The 24,705-nt window shown below is 34.5% G+C and overlaps 1 protein-coding gene across 1 annotated transcript in view; it reads left to right on the top strand.

Moving 5' to 3' along the window:
- The window catches only part of LRP1B (LDL receptor related protein 1B), a 1,762,610-nt gene that overhangs the window by 285,110 nt on the left and 1,452,795 nt on the right, over positions 1–24,705 (top strand). The window lies entirely within an intron of this gene.

Consider the following 24,705-nt stretch of genomic DNA (forward strand, 5'->3'; position numbering starts at 1 on the left):
TCTTAAAAAGAAAAAAAATGTTGTTTCTTTGTCCAAAATTCTTTGTCCAAACTCAGTTATCTCAGCTCTGCTGGCACAATAGTTTTTCTGAAAGCACATTCCTAGTCCAGTTACTCAGCTTGTACATTTTTGAAGCTACATCAAAATATTTTTAAAGAGTTTTTTAAAGATTTTATTTATTCATTTTTAGAGTGAGGGAAAGAGAAGGAGAAAGAAAAGAAGAGAAATATCAATGTGTGGTTGCGCTCCATACTGGGGACCTGGCCCACAACCCAGGCATGTGCCCTGACTGGGAACCAAACCGGTGACCCTTTGGTTCACAGCCCACACTCAATCCACTGAGCTATACCAGCCAGGCTGCATCATAATATTCTTAACAGAGAATGGAAAGTATAATCACTAATCTGAATTTCAAGTTTCATGATCAATTTTTTCATCCACTTCAATAGAAAACCCTGTTCTATATTTTTTAGAGCAGTGATTTTCAACCTTTTTCATCAATGGCATACATAAAGTACTTACTAAAATTCTGTGGCACACCAAAAATATGTTATATATTTTTCTCATTTGACCAAAAAATAGGTATAATTTTGATTCCTTGTTACCAGATGGCTATTATTGTGTTGGCTGTTGCCTTTTTTATATGGCAATGCAAAAGAAAAGAGGTCAGTGTCCCTGACTAAATAGTCAGGTATTTCATGTTCTAAAAATCCTTGCAGCACAATGGTTGAAAATGACTGCTCTAGAAAAGAGTTTGCAATTCATTGAGCGCGGGCCTGCGAACCAGACAATCACGGTTCGATTCCCAGTCAGGGCACATGCCTGGGTTGCAGACCAGTTCCCTGCAGGCCAGTTCCCAGCAGAGGACGCACAAAAGGCAACCATACATTGATGTTTCTCTCCCTCTCTCCTTCCCTTCCCCTCTAAAGATAAATAAATAAAATATTTTTTAAAAAAAGAGTTTGCAATTCAGCTCAAACATGAAACATTGTGTGTCCCACAAAGTGAATGGATTTTTATCCTGAATAAATTCAGCTCCCTTTAAAAAATATTTTCTCCAGTGAGAGAGCCAATATGTATAACTCACTGTGAAAGATTACAATTTGTGTCTTAGTGCTCAATTATCAAGTCATGAATGCATGTCGAAGTATTCCACCAACATATAGAGATATGTCCTCCCCACGATTATGTGCATAAGAAGTCAAATGCCCAAATATGTGGACTATAACAGAGATGTATATTTAATTATGTTCTTATCACTTACTTCCTAATTTTGTCTTCCCAAATGCCAAAAGAAATCCAGACTTAATATGGTTTAATAGAGTAATGGGAGGGAGGGAGGAATCAAAGAATCACTAAATCAATAGCTCAATGATGGGAAAAAAATAGAACAAAGCAAGTTTTTGAAATAAATCAATAAAATCTTCTATCAGCTTTCTGAACTGAGTGCAGTGGCTCCATAAATCAGGAGCCCTTTGTTGTTATTTTGTACTCCTCTGTTGACAATTCATTTGTTCATAACTCCATAGGTAATTATTTGACTTCTCGGTTGTCATATCTATTTATGATCCACCTGACTATGAGATAGCTTAGGTTGTAGATTATTAACACTTTGCATTTTTGTACGCCACACTTATAACCTAGGATCTTCTATATAATAGGTGCTCAATAAATGTGTTTTGATGAATAAATACAACATGAGATAGGAGTTTTGAGTTAACAAGCCACGTTCTTTGTTTTCCTAAACCCACAGGAACCTACTTGGGACAACATTTACTTTGAACTTTTCTGCTAGTTTGTGTTCTCTGCTTCAGTTTTCCCTAGATATATTTGCAACTACAAGTCATATATTTTTTAATCATACCAATCACATAAACATTGTAGGCAGTTCTCTAAGAGTATGATGTAATGAAGTTCATTTCTTAGTTGATTTTGATGGAAGAACATTCAGGCTTAGTGTGTTTATCGGTGAGGTTTAATATTCTAATACTACAAAAAAAAGCACAACCCCTCTTGATTAATCCATCTGGTCCTTTGTTCTTATTCACCATTCACTTATTCATTCAAACAGCATTCATTGACTTCCATTATCTATTTAAAAACCATGATGCTATATACTTGGTCAGATAAACATATGAAGAAGAAAAATGCCCTTTTTTCTCAAGAACTTTCAGCCCATCAGGCTTGTTTGGTCTATGCTTGCAAAAGCCATATTATTATCATATATGTGATTGAAATGTAAAGATAATCAGTGCCTCTAGGATTATTAAGGTCAGGGGTGCCTATAAGATTTTGGTGAAAGTTAAATATTTTTCATAAGAATTGAATATTATACATATATTAATATTTGTATATTGTTTCAGAGGTTTTCCAGAGAAACAGAAGTCTACCCATGGCTTAAGGATTAAGAAAAATGCTTTAACTTGGTCTAAAACATATTTTTAAAATAAAAAGAACAATCAGAAAAGAAAAAAAATTACGGTCCACCATCATTAATTTTAATGTCTTTTTCTTTAATGACAACATTTATCAATTCACCTTTAAAGATTCTCTTCCTGATTCTCATTACTCTTACAACAAACACCACCTCTTTCCCTGGAAGTCTATTTCCTTATGATATTCTACAAATCCTCTAATCATTTTTATCTCAGTTGTCTTTTCCAATCCTGCATAACTACTGATCTGAATAATATTAACTTCAATCAAAATCCCATTTCTCTGGATCCCCCACCACACCAACTATCTTAAAATAATGTTGTTGAATCTTGTATCATTTATTTATTTACTACTGTGCTGTTTTCCATATGCACAACTTAAGCCTACTTTTGTCCAACTCTCTATATTTTCTTTTTTGTATTTAATTTATATATGTAATTATTTTATTTTGTACTCCTTAGTGATTTATACAAAATCACTAAGCAGAAATACATTCTTAAATATCCAAATGATACAAAATTACCTTATCTAATGTAAATATAAATTCTGCATTAATGGTGATGATTACTTTAAAATAAAATAAAAATCTACCATTAGATTTATAGATTTCTAATAAATCTCAACTAGCAGATTAGATATTTTTTAAAGACATATTTCGATCTTGAGATATTCATGTTTGGCACATGCATATTGCAATTAAGATAGCAGCATGAAGAAATATTGTTAGCTGTTAGTGTGAGGTGTGAAAGTAATATAAAATTAATTGATACGTGAGTTACACAATTATATTGCAGGTTATTGCTTGACGGCCTGATGGTGATCCCCAGCTTCCATCAGGTGACAGTTTTAATATCTGCTGGTGATGCTCATTTTATCTCTAGTAGCTGCTTGATTCTTCCTGCTTAGAGGAAGAATTTCAAAAAATAAAACTCCACAAGGTCTTTGAAAGAAAGGAGATAAAAGATAGAACAGTCAGAAGAAATAATTTTTTAATACAACTTTATTTATTGCATATAAATCATCAGAATCCGGTGATACTTTTCCAGTTTTTCAAGCACTTCACTTACTTTTATATGTTCTCGTTTATAGGCATTTTTTTTCAATTTTATGTTAAACGTGACCCTCTCTTCCATTTTATTTGATGAAATGTCTTCCACTTGGGTGAAGGATTTCTATGAGAATCCACAGAAATTTTGTGGATGGATATTTGATAATATTTTTTCTGGATTGGACTTTGAAAGCAAGTAGGGGAACGGATTCAGACGGTATGATTCTCCAATGATAGGATGGCTGTGTTTCCTCTCTCACATACATATTTCCAATTCTCACATACATATTTCCATCAAAGACTTATGGAAAGATGATTGATTCAGATCAGTGGAAACCATCTAACTTAGGGAATTAAGTAACTGTGTCCCACCACTTTCATTTACCTGTAAATGTTTCTCCAAAGTTCATAATGTTTTACTGCCCTCATTTAATGTATAGACTTCCTTAGAACCATAACCTAGCTAAAGCGATAGTATAACACAGTGCCACATAGTGTTTCATTAAAAGGAATAGAGTAATTAAAAAAAGAAAGCATTGAAAAAGAATTTTAATCTCTATGATGGTCCTTTAAAAAGGAGTTGGAGAGAATTTGTTATACAAAACAGAACAAATGGTACTAAATATCCTATCCTATTCTCCAACAATTTCCAAAAACTGGCAGTTACCCAAAACTCCTTTTTCTTTTCCACATTCTTTCTGTTACTATTTTTTTTGTTTTTCATGTGAATAAATGAGGAGAATCTATTCTCTCCTTCATATATTAGCTTTCCTAAGGTGAATCGGTATTGCTATTCATGGTTTCTTCAATTGCGTACATAGAGTTGTTTCAATGATGAGCAAAAAGACAGAAACAGAACATGACAGATAGACACCTACCTGTTGAACAGATGGTGGTGGAGAGGGTGAAGCATCAGTAAAAACTGAATAGTGATAAGATAATATTTCATGCCAGTAAAATTTAAAGTAACCTAAAGATACTGAAGTATTAAGTGTATGAACCAAATCTAAACACAGACCCCAGTACTCCATATAGTCTATGCTAAGCAAAGTCAGCCTGTGATATTAACATTCTTCCAGGGATGATATGAGTAATAATATCTTTACTATTAGAATGATTTTTATGAAGGACAGCACTTAATGATTACCAAAACCATGTTAAAGCAATAAATAATAAGGAAGAAATACATATTTTGGTAGAGGTAAGCCCATCAGGAAAATAACATAGTACAAACCAGAGTTCAGAGCTGTTAGAGTACACTGAACTGTATCTGAGAAACAGCAATCCAACTCTCTGAACAAATGCTATCACTGAATCAGAAAGCAAGAATTCTAATGTTACTTTATGGCTGGCACTTCCTAGAAATATTTTGAACATGAGATCTTTTGTGTTTTTGTTGCTCTTTTCAAACTCTGGCACCCTCATTTTATTCTCAGTCTACAGATAAAATAATTAATCAAAAACAAAATTCTTAATTTTGGTTCTCTTCTACTGTCATTTTAACAATATGTATTCTAACATTTTATCCAGATTTTTTTCTGTCTTTGATAAAAGGACCTCTTAAAGCTTACCTTTTAAGTGTTTTTTCCTAGATTGTATCTTTTAGCTTGATCATAATCTTCCCCTATAAAATATTTATGAATCTTTATACATCCTTGTTTTAATTTGATCAATCTATGCTATTTTTGCATGTTTGTTTCCTTTGAAAAACAGCAAACAACAAGCATGCAAATACAATACATCCCCTTCCAATATCAACTCTCTCATTTCCCCTTTGGTCTTTTCTTTACTGTGGAAATATTACTCGGCAGGTGCTTTATCATCTTAACCTCCTAAGGGTTAAGATTTTTCTTTTTCTCTGTGGGACTCATTTTAAAGTTTTGCTTTACTCCCTTTCCAAGTGTGCAGCTTCCCCAGTTTTAGTTTTCCTTGATCTGGCTGTGCAGGTAGACACTATGAACTACCATGATTGTTCTGTCCTCCATCTGTGTATCAGAATTGCATTTTCCCCAAAACTCCCATTATTTCCTTCAGCCCCATATGTTCAAAACAGAATAGTTTCTTTCCCACTGAATTTTTCTTTCCCTGTTCTACTGTATTTAATGATGCATCCACCCTGTAAAGCACTCCACCAAATATACTAGTTTTCTGCGGTGCTTCTATACTGATCCATTGGTGCCATCTGTTTACCTCTGAAATGGCCACTTTCTTTCCTTCTCTTTTTTCTTTTTAATGTTAAAGCTTAGGCCTTCTTGACTATGTAGCCGATAATGTATTGTAACACCTTCTTAATTACTTTGCACATTTTTTTCAAGATTTAGTTTCTCTGAGTCATTCTTCAAACTGCTGACTTCTCCTTCTGTGACATAATGTTTCTTCTCTAAAACATTGTTTAAAACCTTTAGAAGTATTCAGTGTTTTTCTCTAACGGATGAAATAAAGGTCAAAAATATTCAAGCACATTAACATAGTCCTTTAGGACATAATTGCAACCTGGGCGTGGTAGCACTGGGGATAATGGGGTCATCTGATACGCCAAGGTGGTGGGCTCAGTCTCTGCAGGGCACACATGAGAATCAACCAGTGAATGTACAAATCAGTGCAACAACAAATTGGTGTTTCTCTCTCTCTCAAATCAATATATATTTTTAAAAAGCATAATTGTCCCATCACTTTCCTGCCATATTTTAAAACTTCTTACTAGGTATCTATTATTAAGCAGCTCTGGACTATGCACTGGAGAGACTGTATAATTTTATATTCCTTTTAAAAAATATTTCTTCTTCCTGAAATCCCATTTCTTTTCTAATGCTTTCCATGTGGTAAATTTCACCTCTTCCAAATCCATATCTATTCTTTAAATCCAGCTCAAAGACTTTCTCTTTTGAGCTTTTTCTTATTCCATTCTGCCTTTCTCTAACTTGAAAATAGGGAAGAGCACCCCCTTTCTACTCCATAGTCCTTATTACATGTTTTTTAAAACCAATCATTCATTTATTTTTCAACTAATATTTATTGAATGATTGTTATGTGCAAGGAAGCAGAGATATGATAATGGTAATTCTAGTCTAATAACTTGCTGTTGGAAAATTGCTTTGTTATTTTTAATTCATGCTTGATCTTATTACTGAATTGTTATTGTCTTGAGACTATTCAGGTTCATACAAACTTATGGCAAGACAGCTCTGGTATGGACTGGTGAGGGTGGAGGGATCCAGTGAAAAAGAAAGACAAAAAGAAAGAACCCATGGACAGAGACAACAGAGTGGGGATTGGGAGGGGGAGGGAGATGAGCAGAGGTGGAAGAAGGTATGGGGGATAAATGATAATGGTAAAATACAATAAAAATGGAAAAAAGTTAAAAAAAGAAATCTATACAAGTGTTTATTGATTAACAAATATAACATTATTTTTAATCTGAAATATTTTTGGTAAGTCTTTTCCCATAATGATATTGAATTAAAATTACTTTCTCACAAGGCCCCAAAATACATTCATAGTACCATCATTTCCTGCATGAGTCATAAAAATACTATGACAAAAAACAGACATAAAGCTAATAACATACTCAAATTCAGACAAGCTTTTTATTTTCTCCTAAGTTTAAGTGGTAGGGATATTATCCAATCCAATATTCTTCATAACTTATCATAAATAATTTTTAAATACTTTTAGAAAGGAAAGATATATGTATTATTAATGTAGGATGAACTACAGAAGAAGAAAATACATATTTATTAAATTATCATTTAATTTACTTTATGGAACTACTTTATTTGCCTTAACTGCAGTTGCATAAGAAATAATAATAATCAAGACATTTTATTTGTGAACCTGAAGTTTTAGGTACCTTAGTATGTGTATCGTGCTTTTTCTTCAAACATCCTTTTTTCCTCTTAGGATGAGGCTTACTGACTATATTTAAAGACACAATTGAAACTAAAAATAATCTTTGTAAGGCAATTAAATACACAAAATTTGTGGGAAAACACTGAGATAATGTAAAAAGAAACATTTAGTATTTTTCTAGAGATGTAAAATGAAAGATATAGCTTTTTAACATTATTTGGCTCAATTTATATTTCTAAGACATATAAAAATTATTTTTGAATGAATGATTAGAATTTTGTTTTCACAACATTATTTATATACATTTAATTGGCTTCATGGAAATTGGTCACTAAAGCAAGTCTTGGTAGTTGAAATATAATTTTAATCTCTATTGTTATTTACAGCCAGTAGATTTTTGAAAATTATATTGAGGACTCTTTTTTACAGCATTGGAGTGTGTCTGTGACTGTGATTCTACCAGCAAGAATAGTGGTCACCAATGAACTATATGACTGTATTGTCAAAATACTCAACATAGCAATTTCAATATAATAAAAGAGTACAACCTTTTCAAGGTCACAAATAATTTGAACCAAATAAAATAGGTATTTTTGTGTAAAATTATATTATTCGCTTACCTCAATTTATAAATTACTGCTTTTATTTGCCGACTCCTTCGTCTTTTTTATATATTTTATTTTTATGCATTTACAGTTGTCCCACTTTTTCCCCTTGATCACCCCTTCACCCAGCCCAGCCCCGATTTTCATATCAGTTCTCTCTCCCAGTCCATGTCCATGGGTCCTTTATACATGTTCTTTGACTAATCCCTTCATCTTCTTCACATCAGTCCCCACCTCCTCCCTCCCCTCTTACAGCTGTCAGTCTATTTTCTTCACTTATCAAATCCTGTGTGTGTATGTGAGCAACTGTTGCCCACCAAGTGGGCCAATATTCTGTGGCAATGTCAGCTGGCAGAATTTGACTTAAAAAACCTAATTGTTAAAATGGATTAGTTCTTAAGTAAAGAGAAATAAATTAGAGAAAAATTATTATTTTTTATTTGAATGCTAGTCGTTCTAATAGCACTCTCACCAGAGGTTATTATTTCTTGTGAAAATAACATGGAAGTGCAAATCTTGGTGAAGAACCTAAAACATATGAGAATGGGAAAATAATACCAGAGTGGAAGTACAGAATAGGACTTTACTATTGGCCAAGATGCCAGCCCCATCAAAGTATTCCTTGACAAATGTTTCCAGTATGGTAAGTCATTGAACCAGGGGGAAAATGATAATAATTAGGATTCCTCGAATAGTGGTTTGACCAATGAAATCATTGAGGCTGTTTTCAACTATCCAAAGTTAGTATACTTTAGAGGACTGAAGAGAAAAGATTTTTAAAAATTTTATAGTAAGTAATAATACCCTTCATATTTTGGTGTGACCAGTGTGCATGCCACATACTGTTAACAATTTATATATAATATATAATTTAAACAAAACAGCCATGAATTTAATACTATTATAATTTTATACATGAGAAAACTAACTTAGAATAATAATTTTTACTAAAGCCAGTAAAATGCCCCATTATGTCTGATTTTAAATATATTTTTCATTATTTCAGTTTCCTTATGTATTCCAACAGTTATTGAGTGTATATATATATACATATATATATACATATATATGTATATATACTCAATATATACTTTTAGAGTATGATGAAAAAGACATAGTTCCTACTTAAGCTTATCATCTAGAGCAAAAGGTAGACAATTGGACAAGGTATGAGAGTACACCATGATTGGTATCATGAAAGCAGAAATATAGTTTACTACTGGAAACTGCATTGAGTCAGACCTCCCAGAAGATACTATTTTAAATTCAGACATGAGCTAGATCTGGTATAAGAGATTGGTGAGAAGAGAAGAGTGATCTAAGCAGAAGGCACATATTTCCTCAAGACACTGAGGAAAAAAATGCTTGTTGTAGTAAAAGACCAAAAATTACTTAGTTTGCACTAGATCCCTGAGTTTGGGGAGGCGGGAAGGAATTTCAGGTGAACAAGGCTTCAATCCTGACAATTCTTTGCAAAAATGCTAACTAAGGGTTTACATTTTAGGGTACTTCTAAGTTTTTGAAGAATTTAAGTGGGGATTTAACTGGTAAGATATAGTCTAAAAGTGAATTACACTGTAGACAATGAATCAAATGAAAGAAAACTTAATGAAGAATAAGGCTGCTCCTGGCTTGAATTTTGGATGTTCCAGTAGAAATGGAAGGTCTTGACTTCAATTTGGAGGTTCTAATAGGAATGGAAGAAGACCTGGGATTTCATTGCTATATAGGAAGTAGGAAATAAATTTACCATAACTTAATGAACTATTAAATATATGAGTTGATTGAGAAGCAGAGGTTTAGAAACAGTCCAAAATTTCTGGCAAAAGAAAACACATATATTGTAAGTTAAATATCAACCACCAAGAATTTTTTCTCATTCTATCCCTATGAAGACAAACCAGGAGGATATAGTTAGAATTCTGAAAGCAAAGTTTGAGTAAATTGGTTAATCATGGTGGTTATTACTGAGAAAGGTGTGAATAGTGATGAGAATGACTATTGGGGTATTTGGGTGACTGTGAGCATTTTGGGACCTGATCTGAGGGAATTGAGTACATTGTATATAAAATTTGTGTTTAGTGAGATAATTTGCTATTCAGTCACTTCTATATAGTTATTTATGACCACTATAGTGCATGATTGGCTTCTAGTCATTGTGCTGACATATCCAACATCATGATACATAAGGGCAGGGTCAAGAGTCAGGTCACAATATGAATGTACTTAGGAACATTGGCAGTATGTGGGTAGTAAAGAGGAAACAAGAAACTAGTCTATGAAGAATCTTTACCAAATCTTGAAGTTCATGTATAATAGAAAACTACAGAGAGATTTTCCCTAATATGACACCATGCACTTTTCATGGCGTTTTTAATAAGTTATGATATTTAATGAAACTTTCTAAGCTAATAAAGATAATAAAATTTTAATCAAAAATTTTAAAGATACTTAATTTTGATTATCTTTGTAAAAATTTGATTGAAAAGATAACTGAAATATCTGAAGATAAAAAATGTAAAGGAAAAAGGAGCTATGTTAGTCATTAATAAAAACATCGTGTTAGTTTTTAATGGTTTTTGTTTATTAATTTTTCATTTCCATCTATGCTCCTTACACCCTCATCCACCTTCACCTCCTCCCTCCTGCAGTCATCTCACTGTTGTCCATGTCTATGAGATCGTTCTTTTTTTTTGCTTCATTCTGCCACCCTTAAACTGTGCCCCACACTTCCCCAGAGCTTTCAACCTGCTCTGTATCTAGGAATCTGTCTGTATTTTGCTTATTAGTTCAGTTTGTTCATTAAATTAGATTCCACATATGAGCGAAACCATACAGTATTTGTCTTTCTCTGACTGGCTTATTTCACTTAGCATGATATTCTCTAGGTCCACCCATGCTTTTGCAAAGGGTAACATTTTCTTCATTTTTATGGCATTTGTGTATTTAGTTGTGTAAATGCACCATAAATGTTTTACCCACTTACCTACTGATAGACACTTGGGATGTTTCCATATCTTGGTGATTGTAAATAATGCTGCAATGAACATAGGGGCGCTTATAATCCTTCAAGTTAGTGTTTCAGGTTTCTTTTGATAAATTCCCAGTAGTAGAATTACTGAGTCATTTTATTCTTTTTGAAATTATTTTGAATGGGACTATTTCTTAATTTCCCTTTCTGATAGTTCATTACTGGCATATAAAATTGAAAAAAATGCAACTGATTTCAAGATAATAATTTTGTATCCTGAAAATTTACTAAGCTCATTAATCAGTTCTAGTATTTTCTTGGTGAGATTTTTAGAGTTCTCTATGTACTTTATCATGTCATCTGTGAATAATAGTTTTATTTTTCCCTTTACAATCTGGATGCTTTTCATTCTTCTTGTCTGATTGCTGTGTTTTTTTGTTTGTTTTTTGTGGGTTTTTTTTTGCTGTCTGATTGCTTTTTCTGGTTGTGTTTTTGTTTCTAAATCTTTATTGTCCTTAATTTTGGTTGTTCAAGGAGGTACAGTATTTCCGCCTATGCCTCCATCTTGGCTGGAAGTTCTGTTTCTCAATAATTTCTTAATTGTGAGGGAAAGAAGAACAAGCATTGGTGTAGTGTGAACAAATATGTGCATTTATATGTCTTTCTGAAAATGTTATGAGGCTTAATTTATATTTCTTTAGGCCTCCATAGCTACCTTTTCTAATTTCTATTAACATTAAAGTATTACATTAGAGCTTTTCTTTGATAGAGTAGTAATTACTTTTATGAAGATTAATTTAAATTCTCATGACATGTGTCCACTGTAGAGAAGTACTTAATAACCTGTATTACTTACATTTATGTTTAGGTAAACCTTTGAATTTGCATTCATATTTTATAATTTACTAAATTTATAAACCCACCCAGCTATTACCTTTGTCCTCTGTGTTGTTAACTAACAAAGATGCTCTTTTATAGCTCTGAGAATCAAATATAGAATTTAGGTTTCAGCCAGCAAATGAGACAAACTTGAGAAGAAGCAACATTTGAGACCTAGTTTAGAAGAATTAGGTCCATGCAAAATATCAGCAAAGTAGGATGAATACTGTTTATGTGATTTCCAAGGAAGTTTTGTTAGTACTATGTCTGTAGTGCACATATATGGTGGGATATTTAGAGTTATAATGACTTGAAGGTACAGCTGGTATTTAATGCCTAGTGGTCAACATTGCTAAATATATTTTCAATGCAAAACTTATTGTTCTCAAGCCCTGGCTGTATAGCTCAGTGGATTGTGCGCTGGACTGCTAAGCAAAGGATCGTGGTTTGACTCCCAGTCAGGGCACATGCCTGGGTTATAGGCCCAGTTCCCAGCAGGGGGTGCATGAGAGGCAACCCTACATTGATATTTCTTTCCCTCTCTCCCTCCCTTCCCCTCTAAAGATAAATAAATAAAATCTTTAAAAAAATTATTGTGCTCGAGGGACTTCTGCCAAGATAGAGGCATAGGTGGAAACGCTTTGCATCCTCGTACAACCAAACCTAAAAATAATAAAGTTTTAACAACAATAAACGCAACCAAACCACACAGAAAATTGACAACACAGAGTCCAAAAAAACTAACTGCTCAGCTAAACCGGTGAGAGGGGTGAAGCCATCAGTGGAGCGGGTCGTGCAGGGAAGATCCTCTAACCCGGGTGGTGCACAGGCAGCCGAGGGCGCAGATCCCAGGTGTGGGCGGACACAAGGATGAGGTGCAGCTGGCTGTCTGTGGTCGGTCGAGAATTTGCACGCAGATAAACCAGTGAAGAGCCAAGCATTGAGACCTTGCGGTGCTGGGCAGTGGGCTCTCACATTTGCACTCAGATAAACAGGCGGAAGCGAGCAGAGAGAACTGCCATTGCTCCCTCTCTGACCCTGCCCCCACATACAGAGGCACAAACCAGCGACCTGGGTGGCCCCGCCCTGGTGAACACTTAAGGCACCTCTCCTCACACATAACAGGCACAAACAGATCAAAACATGGCTCAAGTAGAACTCAGAGCCCCAGAGCCCATAAATCTAAGCGATAGAAATAGCCAAACTATCAGAAGCACAGTTCAAAACACTGGTGATCAGGATGCTCACAGAACTGGTTGATTTTAGTCACAAATTAGAACATATGAAGGCTAAACTAATTGAAATGAATGGAAATATACAGGAAACCAATAATAATGGAGAGGAAACTGGGACTCAAATCAAAGGAGCAGACCAGAAGGAAGGAAGAGGAACAGTCCCCAAAATGACACAAAGGGTACCAGAAGGGGAAGAGGAACAGTCACCAGTGGAAAACTTATTTGAACAAATAATAAAGGAGAACTTTCCCAATCTGGAAAAGGAAATAGACTTCCAGGAAATCCAGGAAGCTCAGAGAGTCCCAAAGAAGTTGGACCCAAGAAGGAACACACCAAGGCTCATCATCGTTACATTAGCCAAGATTAAAATGAAGGAGAGAATCCTAGAAGCAAGCAAGAGAGAAGGGGACAGTCACCTACAAAGGAGTTCCCAGCAGACTGTCAGAAGATTTCTCAAAAGAGACCTTACACGCAAGAAGGAGCTGGAAAGAAGTATTCCAAGTCATGAAAACCAAAGACCTACAACCAAGATTGCTCTATCCAGCAAAGTTTTCATTTAGAATGGAAGGACAGATAAAGTGCTTCTTAGATAAGATCAAATTCAAGTTCATCATCACCAAGCCCTTATTATATGAAATGGTAAAGGGACTTACCTAAGAAAAAAGAAGATAAAAAGATGAACAGTGAAAGGGCAGCAAACTCACAGTTGTTAAGAACCACACCTAAAACAAAAGCAAATTAAGAGGACAGGCTAGATCAGGAGTGAACCATAGAAATGAAGATCACATGGAGGGTTAGCAACAGGGGAGTGGGAGAAGGAGAAGGGGGGAGAAGGTACAGAAAATAAGTAGCATAGACAGTAGGTAGAAAATAGGTAGGGGGAGGGTAAGAATAGTAGGGGAAATATAGAATCTAAAGAACTTGAGATACGTGTTCATGAACTAAAGGGGGGATGGTGGGGGAGGGGTGTGCAGGGTGGAGGAGAATGGAGGGGGGAGAATAGAACAAATGTAATGGCATAATCAATAAAATAAAAAATATATTTGAAAAAATTTTTGTGCTGGAAATGCCAGCAGTCCTCCATTTGTGAAAAAAAATCAGCTAGTGGTTTTGGGCAGGCTTTCTGTCAGTCAGATGAATATATTTTTTAAGATTTTATTTATTTATTTTTAGAGGGTAAGGGAAGGAGAGAGGGAGAGAATTATCAAGGTAGGGTTGTCTCTCGTGAGTCCCCTGCTGGGAACTGGCCTCCAACCCAGGCATGTGCCCTGACTGGGAATGGAACCGTGATTATGTGGTTTGCAGGCCCGCACTCAACCCACTGAGGTACACCAGCCAGGGCTTCAGATGAGTGTTTTTATCCTGATCTTGCCACTTAATAGCTGGGTGCTATTAAGGAAGTCATTTATAAAGAGTCTCTTATTTGATTTGTAAGATGTAAATAACAGATTTTTATGAATATTAAATGAAATACACAAATTATTTAATTTAGCAAGTATATTCTGGTTTCTCTTCCCATACAAATCTTTTGCCTTTTAATTTAGCATGTAGCACATAGTGAAAATTCAACATTTACCACCATTTGTAGTAGTATTTTATTATGTCCCACAAAAAAATGTATTCACAAAATGTAGCAACTTAAAATAATGAAAAGCGGGAACTGTTAATGAATGATTATGAAGAGCATATTAAAATATTGATTATATTCAAGCCAAACAATGTAAATATTCAATCTATTTTCTAGCTAACCTTTGAAACATAAACTAAACTTCAGCTATATGAATAACTTGGTGTGCCATTAATATGCCATGTTTTCCTTATGTGAGCTTCCTTTTCTTTAGATTGCTATCCCTCACCTGATCAGCTTGGCAATCTTGTATTCTTTTATTAAAATAATTTTTAAAACACCTTTTCTGTGGAACTGATACCTGTATCAGTTACTTCTGATTGGTACTGATATTACTCAACATACCATGGCAAAGTGATAAGGATATTTATTGCATAGAGTAACACAATGTCCAGAGATTAGTGGGATGTGGTTCAGAGGCACCTCAGAGTAACCCACAATCTCATACAAAATCCAGGTACTGAGTATCTTTCCACTTTGCCATCCTTACTGTGTTGACCCTTATCCTCAGCCTTATTTATCCTCATGTTCTTAACATGTCCATGGCTGTTCCAGACTTCAACTGCCCAACCTACCATGATGCAAGAGAGCTCCTCCTCTCAAATCTGTGTGTGTGTGGATGGAAAGAATAAATTTCCCAGGAAAGTCCTAGCAGACTCTACACCTCAGTCATCCTTAGTCAATGTTAGTGTCCATGCCCTAGCTGCAAGACAGAAAGGAAAATTGAGGATCTGGCTATCCCCGCTTCTATAGAGGGAAGTGGGATTTTTTCCAAAAGAGGTAAAAATAGCTGTTGAATAGGTGACTAAAAATATTTCCTGCATGCTCTATTCCCATTATGACCTCCTACTTAAGCTGTCCACAGCATGAGCTGCTCCATTTCCAGATATACCTACAGTAGCACACGCCTCACATGATTGTAAAGTAGGGACTTGAGATAAGTAAAATTGTAGTCTTTGAAAAGCCATTAATGATTAAAACACAGCATGAAGAATAGAACTTGTATTATCCCTGAAAGAGCCAAAGTCTAACCATCTGCTTTATATCTCACTAAGCTTAAAGGTGCGAAAACAGATATGAATTTTGCTAACTCCTACAAGATTGGATGAAGATCATATAGAATTTAGAGACTGGAACTTGCAAAGAAATGTCAATAATGTAGGCTTGTTCTTTTAAATTTAAGGAGAATTGTCAATTTTTTCTCTCTTAATTATATGGTATATAAAATAACTCTGAAGATTAATTTCAGTGAGGTTTTGAGAAAGGGCAGGTAAAAAAAGAAATAGAACATTTCTACTGAAATTTTAGAAAATAACACAAAACTGCAAAGAATTAGTCCAATGATAATAAAGACTCTAGTCAACAATATTGAATATACCTGTTTTATTCCACTAAAAATATATCTATTGTCTCTTGCTAAATAAAGAACAGGTTTTTATCCTGGTAATTTAAGTTTTCTTCATGGTAAAGAAACAGTTTCAAACAGGTCTCTGTGCTGAGTGCTTTATAGTTTTCCATATCACTGCCTGAATAAAATAAGAACCTGTCAATATTTAAATGATCAAGGAGAAAAACGGACTTTCTTCATGAAAATTAAATGTCAAATTGGGTTTGAAATGTTTACAGAGATACTTTTCGTTTGTTCATTATTATAGACATCATAAATGAGCAAAGCTTCTTATTGGGGAAAATGTAGTTCTTTAAATTTTCAATATTGTATTGGTTTTATATAAGATGTTTTTGTAAGTACAAATTGTCATTTGCAGCACTAAAAACTTGGATGGCTAATAAGGCATGGCATGATTATAAATTTGGTTACCAATAGGAAGCATAAAATATACAATTAATTACAATTTTCTCAGAATAGAAAGATATAACATTTTTGCACTTTCTCATCGGATGAGAACACACACACACACATACACTTATGTATCAATTAATATATTTCTCACTCAAGGATGTCACTTATTTGAGCACTTATGATGTTTTATTTTTAAAACAAAATCTTGTCTTGTGCTGCTAGCTGTTACTGTTATCATCACTATACGGATGTATTTTGACTGTCATTTGACATCAAGGAGAAATAAAAAGACATGTTATTTAAGTAGATAGTGTTGAAACTAACAGAAAACAATTTAGGAGGAAAAAAACCCTTTTAAATTAGTGGGAAAATCTCTAGCAGCTTGCTTGTTTCCTCTTCATTTAATCAGGTTTATGTAATGTGGGTTGTGCAGTGGGGTCTGGTATTAGTTTAGTATTGCGTTGCAACAAATGGTCAAAAACTTAGTAGTTTAAAGCAACACATGCTTTTTTATCTTGCCACTCTATAGGTCAGAAGCCTAATGTCCACATGATTGAGGTTTTGGAGACTTGAGTTTTGGAGGTTCTAAGTGAGAAATTTTTTTTTGCCTTTTCCAGTTTTGAGATGCTGCCCACATTCCTTGGTTCTTGTCACCGTCCTCAGAACACACCACATTTTGCTTCTGTGTCCATGTTTTATTCTCTCCTGTCTCACTTCCATCCTATAAGTATCCTTGTAATTGCTTTGAGCTCACCTGAATAATCTAGGCTAGTGTCCCAGTCTCAAGATTCTTAATTTCATCAAATCTCCCCAATCCCTTTTACTATGTCTATATTCTCAGGCTCTGGGAATCAGGATGTGGACATTTTGTGGTTGCTACTATCCAGTCCAGCACAGGGCTCTTATTCAAACATTTCAATATTCTCTCTTAATCACGTGTATATAATATGTGTGTATGGGGACACATATGTCTGTTGTTTGAGTAATTAGCTCTCTAAATTGCCACTAATGATTCAGTATGACAGTAGGGATTATTAATTAAAAATCATATTTCCATTGAAATACAAATACTCTTCATTACTAATACTCCTCAAATTTAAGCCTTGGAAAGTTTTTAATAAGGATTAATTTAACATAGATAAACTATATCACAAATTATAATATATTATATTTAATAAGATTTATTATTTTTGCCAATGTAAAATATTTTTTTATTTTTATTTAGTTATTTTTCAAGTACAGTTTTCTGTTTATTTCTCCCATTCCAGCCCACCCCTCCCCCATGCACCTCACCTCCCTCCCATTTCCACCCCTCTTAGTTATTGTCCCTGTGTCCTTTATACTTGTTCCTCTAAGTCCCTCCCATTTTTTTCTCCTTAAATTCCCTCCCCTCTCCCCTCTGGTCGCTGTCCCCCTGTTCTCTGTTTCAATGTATTTGTTTTTATTTTGCTTGCTTGTCTCTTTTGTTGTTTAGCTTCCTGTTAAAGGTGAGATCATATGGTATTTGTCTTTCAAACCCTGGCTTATTTCACTCAGCATAATGCTTTCCAGTTCCATCCATGCTGTTGAAAAGGGTAGTAGCTCCTTCTTTCTTTCTGCTGCATAGAATTCCATTGTGTATATGTACCACAATTTTTTGATCCATTCATTTACTGTCGGGCACCTAGGTTGCTTCCAGCTCTTGGCTATTGTAAGTTGTGCTGCTATGAACATTGCGGTGCATAGGTTCTTTGAAATTGATGTTTTGGGGTTCTTAGGATATAATCCTAGCAGTGGAATTGTGGATTTATTTTTCAATAAATCATGAATTTATGGAGATAGACAAGGTCTGTCCAGAAAGTATACAGCCAAATAACATGAAAAATAGAGACATTTATTGAAGAAGATAAAAGATACAAGAAACACTAAACAGAGGACAATGACACCTTAGTCCCTTTCAAAGTAGGTGCTTTGGTACCTCACGTAGTTCTCCCAGTTGCCATCAGCTGCCCAGACATATTTTTCTGAATCTCATCGACAGTCTAAAATGTCTTTCCTTCAAAGGTGATTTTAGTTTTAGGAAAAGCTCGAAGTTACAGTGGCCCAAATCTGGGCTGTAGTGGGGCTGAGTCACCTGGGTGATTTGATGTTTTGCCAAAAGACTCTGCATGAGCGGGCACATCCTTGTGATGAAGGCTGCCAATCACCAGTTTCCCATAGCTGCAGCCTTCAGAATTGTTCAAATAGTTTCCATGGAGGAATGTTCAATGCAAAATGTGGGGCAGATTTATTTCTCTACTCAGTCATTTTAAATGTGAGATAAATGGGGACACAGTGCACATGCTCACTCAGTGACCTGTACTGCCCCCACTGACTAGTCAAGTGAAGTTGTCATTGCTCACACAGGCATTGTCCAGTCTACTCTCCTTGGCTGCGAGGTTACACTGGTGCTGTGCAAACCATTCCTATTATATTAACAGTGGTTGGACTTTTTCTGGACAGACCTCATATTCCTTGGTAAAATATAACCACTAGTTTTGACCATATTTTACCTACCTTAATCCCATACCAGTCTCCCAAAATGTGTATAATCCAAAAATATTTTGCATTCCTCTAAAATATGGACTTAAAATTATGAGCTTAATTTAATCTTACACTTACAATGAATATATTCCTAAAGGAATTATCTTTAAAAATTGGTATCATTAACATATTTGGCAAAGGGCAAAGTTTCCATTGTATAACCAGCTATTGTAAAAGTGTAATTTCAGTATAGTCTTTAAGAGATGCTAGGGAATAACATTGAATCTCTCTCAAGTATGATTTTTAGTGTTCATGGATGCTTTAATTTTATGTGGTATAATCTTTGCTACTCAGGGCATTTTATTTTAACCTTGGGAGAACTTAGTTTTATTTTATTGATTAACTAAATAAAGCAATTCATTATTCTGATAATAAAATGCAAAACACTGTTTACTTCTTTGTTTTTTCTTTCTTTTAAACAATACTGTATAATTCTTTTTATAAAATTTGTTCTTTGTTTTCATTGAAATCAGCTGGTTAAGGGCAGCTATGAGATCCAGGACAGAATGCTATGCCCCCTAGGCACTTTTTGTCTAGTAGCTAAAATGCACAGAGTAAAATGCAGTAGAATCTCATTGGTGGTTTGAGTAGAGGGTGATGAAAGCAGTAATGGAGAAAGAAAAAGTTAGTGGGGGAAGTTTAAATTAAAGGAGATAAATGTCATTGGACTTTAGAAAAGGACTACAATTTTTTAGTATGGGAAAGGGCATTCCAAACAAAGAAATAAATACTAAAGACATAGAAATTACATTTTTAGGGAAAGTGAATGGAACAGTATGGAGAACTAAAAGTTCTAATGGTGAAAGAATAGCAAAAGAAAGCATTGGAGCAGAATATCTATAACCAGATTATGTAAAAACAACTTAAAATTCTGAGGAGTTTATTCTTCATCTACATTTGCATTTTTCTGGTGTAGGAGAATGTGAAGGGAAAAAAATAAGGCACTTCCTGATACTCGATAACTAGCATCATTTTTTAAAATTTTATGTGAGATTTATCAAAATTTTAAGATAAATTGGTAATACACTATGTAAGTCTCTACAAGAATTCTGTTCTGATAATCATTCATTGCCTGTCATATGAGAAGAAAGGGAATATAACTATATTTTTCTCTTAATGGCTATAAATGGTGTATTATAATCAACCATACTATGTTTAACAATGAGCCATAGATCTAATAACTAAATATTGTTAATGTTTACTAAGTTCTGAAAACCTGTCATAACATTTCCCTAATACTTAGCTGCTGCAAAAGCTTATACTTATTTTTAATTTAGCTAGGATCGATATCAGACTCCTCAGGAATTTAGCTGTTGAATGGGACTGTTTCTCCTTAAACTTCAATTTGTAACTAGATACTGGAGTTCTTTATTTATATTTCCTTTAAGTTTCCCAGTAGTGTCCTGTTTTGTATTAATAAACATACAATTTGTTGATAAACTAACATTCTCACTAATATCTAAATAGGAAGTTGACTTCTAAGGGAGATGGCGTAACATTGTTATAAATTAATTATGGTGCAATACTCAAGGAGCTAGAGGCTGCATAATTATTCAATAGACTTATATTGACAGATATTAGTTTTAGTATTTGATTTTGACAGTTTTTTTAAATATCAAAATTAGCAGTTCATCATAAATTAAAATGAGAAAAGGTAAGTTTGCTGGTTTGTGACTACTCATGTATATTTTCTATCAGCTCAGTCTATCTGTATCCTACTTTTAAAATAATATATATTTTTATTAAAATAAGTCATGAGATGTTTTCCTATAAATGCAGCAGGATTTTCATACTAAGCTTTTCTCAGGCCAGAATGAATCCAAATTCAATAAACTCTGTAAGTTACAGTTGTCCTAATCTTTTCATGTCTTTTGATTGCAAAAGTCTGTTATTACAAAGAAGTAGACATTGTACTAGCTTTGATCTTCTTCCTTAGGGATGTACATGAAACTGCCTGCCCTATCTCATAAGCTTCTTGTTAATTAAAGTGTGTAACACTATGTTTCACAGAATAAGAAGGAATTTAAAATAGGATTAGTTTGGCTATTTCAGAAGTATGGTGGGAAGCATAAAACAAGATAAATGGAAAATACACATACAAACAATATATTTAGTTTCTGAATCAAGGAACTCAGTCCAGTGAATATATTTCAAAATAATCTCCTTGAAATACTGACAATTCACTTATTTGAATCCTATAATCAGTGCTTTAAAAAACTGACCTTGAAATGGAATATCTGAGTGAAAATAAGTAGGTGGGTTGTGGGAGGCTATTCTTAATGGCCATTTCTTAGAGGAATAATATAAAACTGTCCCCAAAATTGCAACCATACTAATTGTTTTATAAGTTGGAGTTTGCTTTGCAAACTTGTAGCCTCATTAGATAAATTCCATTAGGTCTGTGTTACTCCTGGAAAAAAGTTATTTTTGAATTATGATGAATTAGTATCTATGTCTACACGCACATGAATACCTGTTGAGGATGGGGAATTTTCTTCTTGGATTTTCCCAGAGGATTATTTTGTATTTATAGCCTAATGTAGATATTAATACAAAACAAAAAGAAACAAAATAATCAACTGTAGAATATATTCCTTTCAATCTTAGCTGGATCCTTTTTTTTCCTTTAGAAAAAGTGCTTTCCTGAAATTCTTAGTTGATTGCTTTTTAATTTCCCACAGCAGTTACTCTAAATCTTTACCATTCTTTTTTATTGTATTTCCTCAAATTTCAAGTCTTGCATTTCAGTTCTTTGAGAAAACCCAACCATGTAAGAATACCTTAACTTTCTTCCCTAGCAGCTAATAATTTACCTACTTCATTTTTCTGTCCCTTTTTTTGCTTCAGTATCATTTAGGCTCTTGTCCCAGCCCCACGGGTTTTTCATAGTAAAGCCCTTCACTTTCACATCCATTTTGGGCCTCCAGTCTCTCTGTTTCTTCAGTGACAACTTTCCCTCAGCTTGGAAGTCTGTGCCATCTTTTCAGAGCTCATCATACACAAATTTTGTCACTAGTTATCCCTTCCTCGATCCAATTATTGAAATTTCACATGGATTTAATACATTTCTTTTCCTCTTGCCCTTTTCCTCTTGTATTTCTGGCTAACCTTTGTCTTCTCTGCCTCTTTGCTTGTCCTACACTTACTTCATTCTCTGTCTCTCTCTCTCTCTCTTTTTCCCACTCCTTCTCTCTCTTCCTCCTTCCCTCCCCACCCCACACCTCACTTTAAGGTGAGCTACATCTATTTTTATGCTTTAATTGTTTACTTATGTTGAGGTCCAAAACAGATGTTGAAAAGGGACAATCCTGAACGAGCCCCAGATAAAGTTAGGCTGACCAGGAACAGGGAAATGTTTACTTCCTAAAAGGGCTAACCGCCAACTACACAAAGAGCCTGTTGAATTTCCCTAATAAGCCAATGGCAATCAGCTGTTTAGAGCTAGCCAATAGCTAACAGCCACATCTGCTTCTGTTCAAAGCTTGCTTGCATACCCCTATATAAGGACATAGCTGTAAGCGCTGGGCGCGGCTCTCATCTGCAGCTCTCCTGAGCATAGTGTCCTCGGACACTCAGAGAGCTCGCCCCTGTGCAGGTAAAACTTGGCCAATAAAGTAACATCTTGAAAATTCTGAAAGTCTCCGAACCTCTGTTTCTCGTGACGGGGGATGCAACACTTACAGCTTCAGTACTGTTTTGTATTTCTAGTTTTGATCATTCTCCTGAATCTCAGGCTTAAATGTATCACTGTCTAATGTACATGTATTCTTGATGGTCTCCCAAGGGCCCCATACTCAGGATATTCCAAAAATCATTGGAAAATCTTACATTTTGGGTCAGAGATTTGAATTCAAGATTCTGACATATAATGGAATGGGGAACAAGGTATTTGACTTCAGTTTTCTTGTCAAACACTCCTGTGGAACTCCTTTTCACCAAACACATATACCCATCCAACCATCCCCTCTCACCTGTTATTACAGTAACCCCTAATGATCTCCTAGCTTCTGCCTTCACCTCAACTTGTACCCTATTCTCAACACAGGAGCCAGAGTAAGCCTTTAAAGAGTAACTTAGAGAATGTCTCTCTGCTCAGAAGTGTCCAGTGGTTTCCTCCCTCTACTTTTAACAAAACTCACGGCCTTCATCTGCCACTCTCAAGCCCATATTTCCGGAAACCCTCACTTCATTTCTTCTTCCTTTCACTTTTTTCCAGCTACTCTGTCCTCTCCAAAGTTCCCCACTTTGCTGAGCACAAGACCTTTTATTCAAATGGATGTTACTTTCAGATCTTATAACATGAATGTCATATTGATTTTAGTAAAAAAAAAAGAAAAAACTTTTATTTGTATCAAATGCATTGTAGTAGCTTCTGCCTTAGCAATTGTGCTTACACTGCCCTTGTCAGGACTGCCCTGTATTTATTCTCCATTTATTGATAATCCTACCCATCTTTCAAGTTATGCTTACATCCTCAAACTATGCCTTGTATTTGTATCTATCTGTCTCTACCTGTGATCTCTTCTTTTAGCAGCTATTTTTATCACTTATTTCACAACTTTTTATATATGAAGTACTTTTGTACTGCTAGTCTGTTGGCATGGTAATCTTCTGGGTCCTTGAAGGCAAAGACTGTTACTACTACATCCTAGATTCTATAGCACCAGGTCTAGGACCAAATACAGAGAATATGCTCAAGAACACAACTATTTAATGCAAAAAATAATAATTATGACAGCAGTGGTGATGAATATGGTATTGATGGTACATTTATTAAAATAATAGAATAATATTAATTTCCAAGAAATATCTATAGTTTAAAAGTAGAAAAATAATTATCTACCCATGCCTGTAGATTAAAGATGTGTTGTGTGTTTGTAACATATATTTTTCAAAAGTTATGTTGGGGTTAGAGGAAAGAAATTGAGGAAGAGAAAGGAAAGATATACCACATTTTATCAGACTCTTGTGTGAGAGATAAACCATCATATTTTAATTGCTGGGGTAAAAGTGCCAATTAAGCAATAGTCTAATACTTTCATATCACTTAGAATTTTTATTTGATATACATTGAAATGCCTATTTGCTGATGTTTTTTAAATATTTGAATCATTTAAATATTTACATAATTTGAATCATTAAATATTTGAATCATTTTTGTGTATACTTAACAAAAGTGTGCTATCAAATGGCTAAGTGGTTCCCAGTACTCCTTCACACTCAAATGTCATTAATGATAAGAAATATTTATTTTCTAGCTAAAATATAAAAACAAAATATGATATTAAGTGGATTTATAGGGCATAAGTAAGTGTATTGAAAAGAAACAAGATCTGATGAGTTTATTAGGACTTGATGAAGGATGATGGATCTTAAATATTCTGAAACCATAGAAGGCAAATAACAGACTTTTTGGATACACCCAACTGTAGAAATCCAAGTTACAGCAATGCTTTATGGAAGTGTACTATAATGTTTGCCGTATTAGTAGTGAAAGCTGTCACCTGGAAAGTCATAGCAAAAAGGAGAAGAAAATATTAGGAGACTGTGTATCTAACTAATGTAGAGACACGAAGTTACAGAATTAGGATGGGATGTTAAGAACTGAATGCTCAAAGATGCAGTCTGGGTACAGTAGTTAACTCTTTCAGATTTTTCTTCTCTTGGAGCAAAAGAGGAATGAAAAATTCTG

Source organism: Artibeus jamaicensis, unplaced genomic scaffold, assembly GCF_021234435.1.
Source record: "Artibeus jamaicensis isolate MK-2021 breed Jamaican fruit bat unplaced genomic scaffold, CSHL_Jam_final contig_935, whole genome shotgun sequence".
In the NCBI taxonomy this organism is placed as follows: domain Eukaryota; kingdom Metazoa; phylum Chordata; class Mammalia; order Chiroptera; family Phyllostomidae; genus Artibeus; species Artibeus jamaicensis.